Raw genomic sequence first — 9216 nt, forward strand, 5'->3', positions numbered from 1 at the left:
GCTGACCCTAAATAGTGGCATAGACATGCACCAATGAGTAAAATATAATTTGATTTTTTGCATCAATCTTCTACTTTAGTACCAACACATGAAAATGAATACAGTTGTCTGTACCCCCATCAGGATTTGATTAATTTGAAAAGTGAATAAGTCCACTTACAATATCTGTTATGGGTAAAGGACCATCCTTTGCTACCAGTAATGACTCTTTAAATCACTGTAGACTTCACAAAGTGCTGGTTGTATTCAGCATGCTGTTGCTTTAGCAGGGATAACATCCCTGGAGTTATGAATTGATGACAACCAATGTACTAACTGAAAAAAGATGTGCATTGGTCAGCATCAGTTGCATCAGCTGATTCATCAGTACTTGATACCAATGGTTTGCAAGTTTCTCTTCACTGAAAAGTCTGAATGTTACACCTGAAACACCTCAGGTTCAAAGTACTGTAGACCTGGCACAGGTCCTTTCTGTCATTCCAGTCAGCAATGGGCATGTTGTATCAGAGTCCATATGTATGAGATACATACAAGGGCCCACAATCTGCGGACTTCTTATAGCATCGGATTTGATCAGTTACAATAGAAATGCAGCAGTACAATTTTATTGGTTGGCCTGGAGTCTATTTTAGAAAGGGAAGTATATGTACAATTGGCTAATGAAGCTTTACTCTATTATGTGTAATCAATTTGGTGAATGCAGAAAAACATGAGAGAGAAGAAAGGTTGATATAATTAGTGGGACAATATCAATTTTATAATAATGTATCCTATACATTTTATAAGGTGAATTAAAAAACTTTGCCTACAGTTCAACAGAATTTACTATAACCCTCAATAAATAATTTACAATACTTTTAATATCACATGCTGTGCAATGAAACACCTCCACAGACCTGTCAGCTTTTGAAAAATCATCATTAATCATACATTTCAGGTATAAAATTAAGTCTTAAAATTGTTTTCTCCATCAATAATGTGCACCCAGGGCTGTGTTTCTCTTACTCCTAATAGAGGAACTTCACTTACAGGCCAAAATCTTATACAATATTACTGCTGCATTCTCAGGCATTGGTGGACTACAGAGAAAGCTGCCAAAAGCCAACCAATGAGGAAATGTTGACAGACTCAGTGATATCTCCCTGTGCCTGTCAGGGAGTGAGATGGTGTCATCTGACAATCAAATATCTTTACAGACAGGGGGATGAGAAGGCAAAATATTTATTTTATTCTATTAACGTTTGCAGTCTCAGTTCAGAGCTGAAACAGAAATTGTGACTTTTTCCTATTATTAAAGGTTGGCTTTGTCAGGAATTTCTCTGGCTTGGGAGGTTTACACAAACAGTCTTTAAAAAGTGATAAATTAGGGATACAGTCTATATCCTGTAGAACACTACCCTTTGTACCCCAACCCCTCTAAGCATACACCTTGCCACTATTTACAGTATCAAAAACTGTGCATGCATTTACCCTCAAGAAAACCTAACCCAGATATTACCATGCTCAATTTTCAATGCTCATTTGCTCTAGTTAAATGTTTCCTTCTTTGGTGAAGGCATGTTTGCATATCTAGTCAAATGAACCATCAAGAACATTAGGGTTATTTTGTTAATATTAACCTGGAAAATTAAAAAAAAAACCCTGAATGTAAAGAAAATACATAATAGGTATATGTAGAAAATTTACAAAGCTATGATATTTGATAATGTTATTATTTAAACTGAGGTATTAGTGTAAGTGACTCTTTGCAGACAGTGAAGTTGCAATGGACAAAAAAGGACTTTCCTTAAATGTTATATTCCAGATATTGTAAAAATTGAGGGCACTGACAGATGTACAGCTCACTGGCCTAACTCATGGTGCCTCATAGAAGGTGCCATAAATTAAACCAATCCTCCCAACCGAACAGAAGTTCACTGTTGGATCAGGAGGGTGAAGGATTGAGCTCCAGTATGTAGCTGACCCAGCAAGAGAGGCTACATGTCTGCAGCCTCTTCCCTCTCCCTTCTTCTCTAGTCCTGCCTTAGTACAGCCCCCCTCCCCCTTTCCCAGCTCCAGTGCTGTTTGCCTGGCCTGCACTGGTGGGGGTGGATTGGAGGTGAAGGGGGCTCCAATTCACCTGCCCCACTATCCTCCAGCACAGTCTGGGCAAACCCCAGATGGAACTCCCTCCCCTCCCTTCTCCCATTCCCATCCTAAAGACAACACTCTCAGCACACACTAACAGAAGTTAATGAAGATGCTCTGCTTTGCAGCACCTTCATCTGAGCCCTCATATAATGAAGGTTCAGATTGTCATGCAATCAGTGACATGGCTGTAGAGCACTTTCAGTGGCATATCATGTGACAAAAATGTGACTTCTGTCAGTACCCTAAGTTCTACTGATTAATATTTATCCTATGGCAGATGTCATTAACTTTGTTGGAAATGTATATGATGGTGCACGCTGTCCCTTAGGTCAGCACTGTACAGTGTTCTACTTTGTAAACCATCCTGTACAAGGAAACTTCAGTTAAAAACTATCTGAATTTCAGATCTGAGTAAAATCTCATATATTTAGAGATACAATATGCTACTGACACAGTTGGATCTTGTTTATTAAGATATACAGTAGAACCTAAGGAACTGATATTACAGTGGAAAGAAATCCAAATTGCCTTCACAGAATTTCTACCACTTTCAAGTAATAAAAATGTTACACTCCATACTCTAAATAAAATCTTAGTTGCTATCGACAGTTAGTATGAGATCGAGTCAGAAATACCAGGCTGTGAAAATAAGGACCAACTTTTGTTGCTTTTGTTGATACATCTGGCATCCAATCATGAAAAACAATGTTCATGTCACTAAAATGGCCTCCAGGCATTCAGTATATCTACATTGGGGTTAAACATCTATGTGAAGATGTGACAGCACACCTTATAAAAGATATTATTGAGTAATATAGACTTTCTGTAATAACCAAACAGTAAAGAATATAGCTTTTTAAAGGTCTCCCCATGGCTGATCTCATGACTCAAAGATGAGAGACTGTGCTGCAAGCTAAGTAATAAAATCTGGTGGATACTGTGGGCTAGCTTGTGACAAATCATATCAAAGTATTATTAAAGAAGGAACTTGAGACCCAAGACTATTATTGATTCTTGACAGAATTTCTTATAAATAAATGTTGCAATCTGATCCTGGACTTTCCAAGGTCCTAGCAGAATTCTGCCTATTATAGGGCAGGTTGCAGAACAGTAACATTATATTAGTGAAAGGTGAAAGAAGCATATTCAGTGTCAAACAGGTAGCATGGTCTAAAAAGGCCAATAAGAAACTGAATTTTAAAGGCCTAAAACACCCCAAGCTGCAAATTGCTGTTTAAAATGGCAAAGCAGTTTCCAAGCTTATATCTGGGCCGTGAACATGTTAGTGGAATGAATCTGTGACCCTTTAGAGCACTAAGGACACACCTCCATTAGTGTCCATATTCCTGTACTGAAGAGGCTGATACAGTCAACTGAAATGACAGGGTGATAAATATAAAACCACTATCATCAATAAGACTGGAATGTAAAAGCACTTAGTTTCAGCCTAAGTAACTCGCAGAAAGTTTGGATTCAAGAACCAATGCATCATCCATCACTACTCTACCTTCTGTTGACAAAGTAATTGTAAGATATCTAGAATGGAGGTTCAATATGAACTGACATTTTTGAAAGGAGGAATTGTGTGCTGCACTTACTCATTAAATGTATTTTCCTCCACTAAAGATGTTTCCTTTTTTAGTTTATGTATGAATAACTTTAGTTAAAGTTCCCTTGACACACTGACTCTGCTTTGAATAGCACCTATGTTCATTAACATAAAACCTGAAAGAAAATAATTTTAATGCAGCTTTTTTAACACTTCAAAAGCCTTTAACAAATTGATCGAGCACAATTATGTATTCTAAAGGGAATTATAAAGAGATCACACAAGGTTGGAAAGTTCTGGTTAATAAAAAACTAAGTAAAAACAGGCAGTGTGTGGAACTTTAATGCATACTGAATTAAAGTAATAAAATTATCCAAAGCCCTTAAGTTTAATGTGGAAGTTTGGGAATTTATTTGTATTAATTAGCACATACAAACTACTGCATTGGCTTGATGGTAAAATAAAGGGTAAAGAGCAAGGCAGTTGATACTAGATAAAAGATCTGATAAATAGTCAATTCAACTTCCATTCAGACTACTGAGCCAAGGCAGATCTGGACAGATATTTGGTAAAGACCACACATTTTTGGAAGATCAAATTCACTCACAGATACAACCAGCTGGGTTAAGAAGTGTGTTAGATGTTATAACTATGAACAATCTTGTATTAGCTGAAGATGCAATACTAATGGCATTATTTTAAGGATTGTGTGATAGAAGTCTTCCTTTACAAACCTTATACAGCAGTGATGGAAAAATCCAACACATTTGATTGGATCAGCCAGCAGTGAATGAGCTATTACCAGAATCCCCCCTCTGCCCCCCAAGACCCCCGACCCCCTTGGTGCCCAGGCCCACTCCCAGTTTGCCCCCCTGAGGTCCCCAACCCCTGCTCTGCCTGCTGTCCCAGCCCTGCCATGGCTGCCGTGCCCAGGCCCAGATCCTGGTTTAAAAAAAAGCCCTCAGTCACCGGCTACTGCCAGGTGTGGGGGGGGGGCAATCCCCACTGCCCCCCACTACCCCAAGCCATGTGGGGGGCTCTGCCATGAACCTCCCAACCCCCGCCCGCTCTCCCAGCCCCACCCCATGGCTGCCCGCCCCAGCCCACCCCAGCTCCTGCCGCATATCCTGACCCTTTAAAAAAAAACCCTGTTTCACCAGCTCTGGCAACAGCCTTGAGGTTTCTGGGGGCTCATGGAAGAGCCGCCCATGCAGCATGGGTCAGTGGGGGGGCAGTGGGGATTACCCCCCCACCTGGGGGGGCTTTTTTTTTCAAAGAGCCAGGAGCTGGGGTGGGCGAGGCATTTATTGAGAGAGGGCAGGAGGTGGGCGGCCTGTATGAATCAGATTCAGCTGATTCAGCAGCAGCCGAATCTCTGAATCAGATTTGGCCAAATCGATCCGAATCCAAAGTGAATACTAGCCGCTTCGCACAGGCCCAATAGACATTAGGATCCATACACAGAGAGGTAGTTTCAAGTACAGATCTTACCTCACTGGCCAGAGATTATATGAGCTGTGGTGGAGCTCCCATCCAAGCTATCTCCCCTGCAAAGTCCACTCAATGCAGGAAAGGGAGTACAGCAAGAAATGAAGTGGAGACTGGGCCAAAACAAAGTGCACATTTGTATCTGGCCTGCAACATAAGTCTAGAACTGTATTATCTCTTCTATGATGTCCCTTCTGGCCTTATTGAGGGCCTAAAGGCTAGCAGGTGACCTTGGAGTCCTGGTTCCCTTTAACCTACCACCTAGGGAGTTAGAAGTTAAAAACATGGCCAGAATTGATATGAGATGCATTAAAGCGCATTAGCCTATTCAGGATGTAGCCGGGAAGATCCCAAAACTTGTCCAGCCCTCCAACCACTACCCCATGCTCCTCATCCAGGAGTTCAAGAAAGATTAGAAGAATCTGAGCTTGATTTTCATTTCTAGAAGAACCCAGTTACAGATAACTGGAGGTTTAGAAACTGACACTAGGAAACATTTGGCTTTTGAGAAATAGATGCTGAATTATGAGAAATTGAGTCAGAAATAGCAAAATATTGAGCATTTCTCCAAGCTCGATCTTGCCACTTGATTTTCATTCTTTTTACATAATCAATTGGTAGTTGAAATGTATTCAACTGAAAATCTGTGTAAGAAGGTAATACCATATCGCAGCTCTACCTTGACCATAAGTTTCTTATTTTTCTAGGGATTTCTTCCTAGTTTTGCCATAGGGGAAAATAAAACAATTATCTTGATCAGAAATTAAGATACACTTTTAGCAGGTCTGGCAAATGTTTTAATGTAGCCTTGTAGCTATTTCAGCAAATTCCTCGCAACTTAACTTTTTATTAAATTGTTTATGTCCCCTTTTGTTACCCTGGCTACTGCATGCAAGTGACAAATTAAGCAACTGGTGAACAAGGAATTTACTATATGAAATTATTTCTTTTTCTAATGGCAAGATTTATGCCTAATTTTTGGTTTCTTACCATGATAAAACATGTTGGTAGACAATTGTGTTTTTTAATTGGCCAATTGTTTTCAGTTGTTGGTGCATAACTATTTTCATTTTGAAGAATATTTAGCTCTAATCCCCAAAATGTTTCTGAGAAATTAAAATTTCAGCAATATCAGTATGTAGCAGCAAATGGGTCAAGTTATTATAAATTTGAAAATATACACAAAAAAGGGGAAAATTATGTAAATAATATGGTTTTGAAAATAACATTTTCCCCAGAGGAATTTTAGGACATGCCAACCAAAGGTGGTGAGTCTCTGAAGGCCTATAGGGAATTTCTGTAACAGTATGAAGTCTGCTGCAGGATCTGCCTTAGAGAATCCAACTCATTTTGAGGCATAGACTTTGCTCTCTCCAAAACAGAATGGAAGCTCTTGAAGAGAAATGAAAGCAGGAGAGAAGTGGACAAGAAGGTAGATCCTGGCAGTTACTTTTCTCAATATCAGGATTATCTCTCTCAGTTTTGAAGTTCTCTAGCCCAGTGTTTCTCAACCCATGGGTCACGAGTCAAAAGTGTGTAAAAGAATATATGACAGGGTCATGAACAAACTTTAAAATTGGATTCTTCTTTAAAGGAAAAAAACATGGGAAACCATTAGGGCTGTGTGAAGCTTCAATCCATAATCTAATTCAGAGAAGATTCGGCCCAATTCAGAGGACAAATCTCCAAATCTGGATTGAATTGGGAGAAAACACAAAAAAGCGCCATATTGATTTGGAGGCTCCAAATTGATTCAGAAACGATTTGGAAAAGATTTGTAGATTCGAAGATTCAGAGGTGGTCTTTCAGGGGAACAGAAACTGAGAAGAGGGAGGCGGAGCGGGGGGGGGAAGGACTGACATCTCTAGCTGGCCAGTAACTGTGATCTCTCCCTAAGTCCCCTTCCAATACAGTGCTCAGGGGGAGGGACATAGAAACAGCATATAAGCCTCTGTCTGCAGTCTTTCTGTGCCTTTTGTGAGCTGTTTCTGCCTAATCAACAGCACCTGAAAGGTACTGAACTGGCTTGGCTTCCTAGTCAGTCTCCTGCTACTTTTTGTTCTTGGAAAGGATTGGATATAGCTTAGCTTAGTAACTAGAATCCCTCTACTTATCCCTATCCAATCCATTTCTTTCAATTTATATTTTTTATTGGGTGGGGGGGTACAATACTTTTTAAAAAGAAAGCTGTGTTTTCCCTGTGTGATGCATCTCTGTGCAGGGAAGCACACATTATACACACTCACAAACATACATCATAGAAGAAGAAGTCAGATATTATTACAACATAGAAGGCAGACATTCATAGAAGAAGAAGAGATTATATATAGTTATTAATATTATTAGTTATAGTTAGTTACATACAGACTAAAGACAACACAGAAGAAGTCAAAGATTCAGATTAACACAACACAGAAGTCAGTCGTAGAAGAGATTATTTTAATCACACGCACAACAGTAAACACAACACAGAAGTCAGAGATTCAGATTAACATAACACAGAAGTCAGAGAGATATAGAAGAAGAGATCAGATTATATATAGTTATTATTTTTAATCATAATTACATTTAGACTACAGACAACACAGAAATCAGATGCAGATTCAGATGAACACAACAGAAGTCAGAGAGTCAAAGAAGAAGAAGAGATATTATTTTAGGTACACTACATAACACAGCAGTAAATGCAACACAAAAGAAGTCAGACAAAGTCATATATCAGAGAAAGAGAAGAAGACCTATATTCTATTATTAGTTAGTTACACACACAGACACATTTTCCAGCACAGGAAAGATTAATATGAAGTGTGCTGGAAAGGCAGGTGCCAGGTCATCTGGCAGGAGAGAGAGAGGGGCTAGAGGGGGTAGAGGGAGAGCTAGAGCTGCAAGTTCCTTCCCCATCCCCCAAACATAGATGCATCCTCTTTCCTGGCAGCCATGAGTCTTCTGCTGCCAGTGGAAGCAAGGAGGTGGGAGCAGTACCTGTCCCTGCAGATGCACCACCTCCCCTAACTCCAGAAATAGGCACCAGCAGCAGAATAACAGTCTGTTCCAACCCAATTTAATCTCCCAGTTTGAGCCTCCCCCTGACAGAGGAGGAGCTAGATCTGAGCACCCTAGATAAAGAAATTCTGGGGACCGAGGGGGAATCTGACTTTGTACTCCACACCTCTCAAGGTTCCCCTAGATCCAAGTCTCCTTGTCAGGAAGGCACCACAGAGGAGGTTGTGGAGGCAAGTGGCTCAGCTGAGTCAGCTCCTCCTGTTGTTGTGCCTCTACCTGCTGAGGAGTGAGATAACGCAGGATCCCCACCCTCAACCCAGAAGAGGGGGAGTAGCATAGTGTGGGATCATTTTGAAGTGGCAGATAATCCTAGGTATGCTATCTGCCAGCACTACCAAAGGCAGATCAGCCAGGGCAAGGAGGTGAAACACTTCATCACCACAGTGATGCTGCTGCATCTGAAGAGGCACACCCCCTTGCCCTTCTTCCTCCTCAGCCGGGCACCAGTGGGAGTGTGCCCAAAGGGAAGTCCCCCACTCACTCCAAAGCCCCTGTCCCCTCAAAACAGAGGCAGGCCACCCTGGAGCAGAGGAGGAAAGCTGTAGACAAAGGAGGGCAAGGGCAAGTGAGATCACCCAGAGCTTTGGTGAGATGCTTGCTCTGGATGGCCAGTCCTTCTCCTTCGTTGAGCGGCCAGGGTTTAGGTGGTTCATGGAGCTTATGGCCCCATCTTACCAAGTGTGTGCATGCACCACGTTTAGCAGAACAGTGGTGCTGTCCCTATATGAGGCATGCAGGGAGTACTGGAGGGAGGAGCTGCACAAGACAGGGCTGCAGGTAGCCTTGCACTTCACCTCTGACATCTGGAGCAGCCACAGTGGAGATCATGCCTACATCTCCCTCACAGGGCACTGGTGCAATCAGTCAGGCCATCGGTGGGCTCTCCTTCAAGCCGAGGTGATGGATAAGTCCCACATAGCAATGGAGATCATGGTGGCCATGAACAGCCTGGTACAGGGGTGGCTTGTTGGGTAAGGCGAGCCCAC

The sequence above is a fragment of the Alligator mississippiensis genome, chromosome 5 (assembly GCF_030867095.1).
Source record: "Alligator mississippiensis isolate rAllMis1 chromosome 5, rAllMis1, whole genome shotgun sequence".
Taxonomy (NCBI): domain Eukaryota; kingdom Metazoa; phylum Chordata; order Crocodylia; family Alligatoridae; genus Alligator; species Alligator mississippiensis.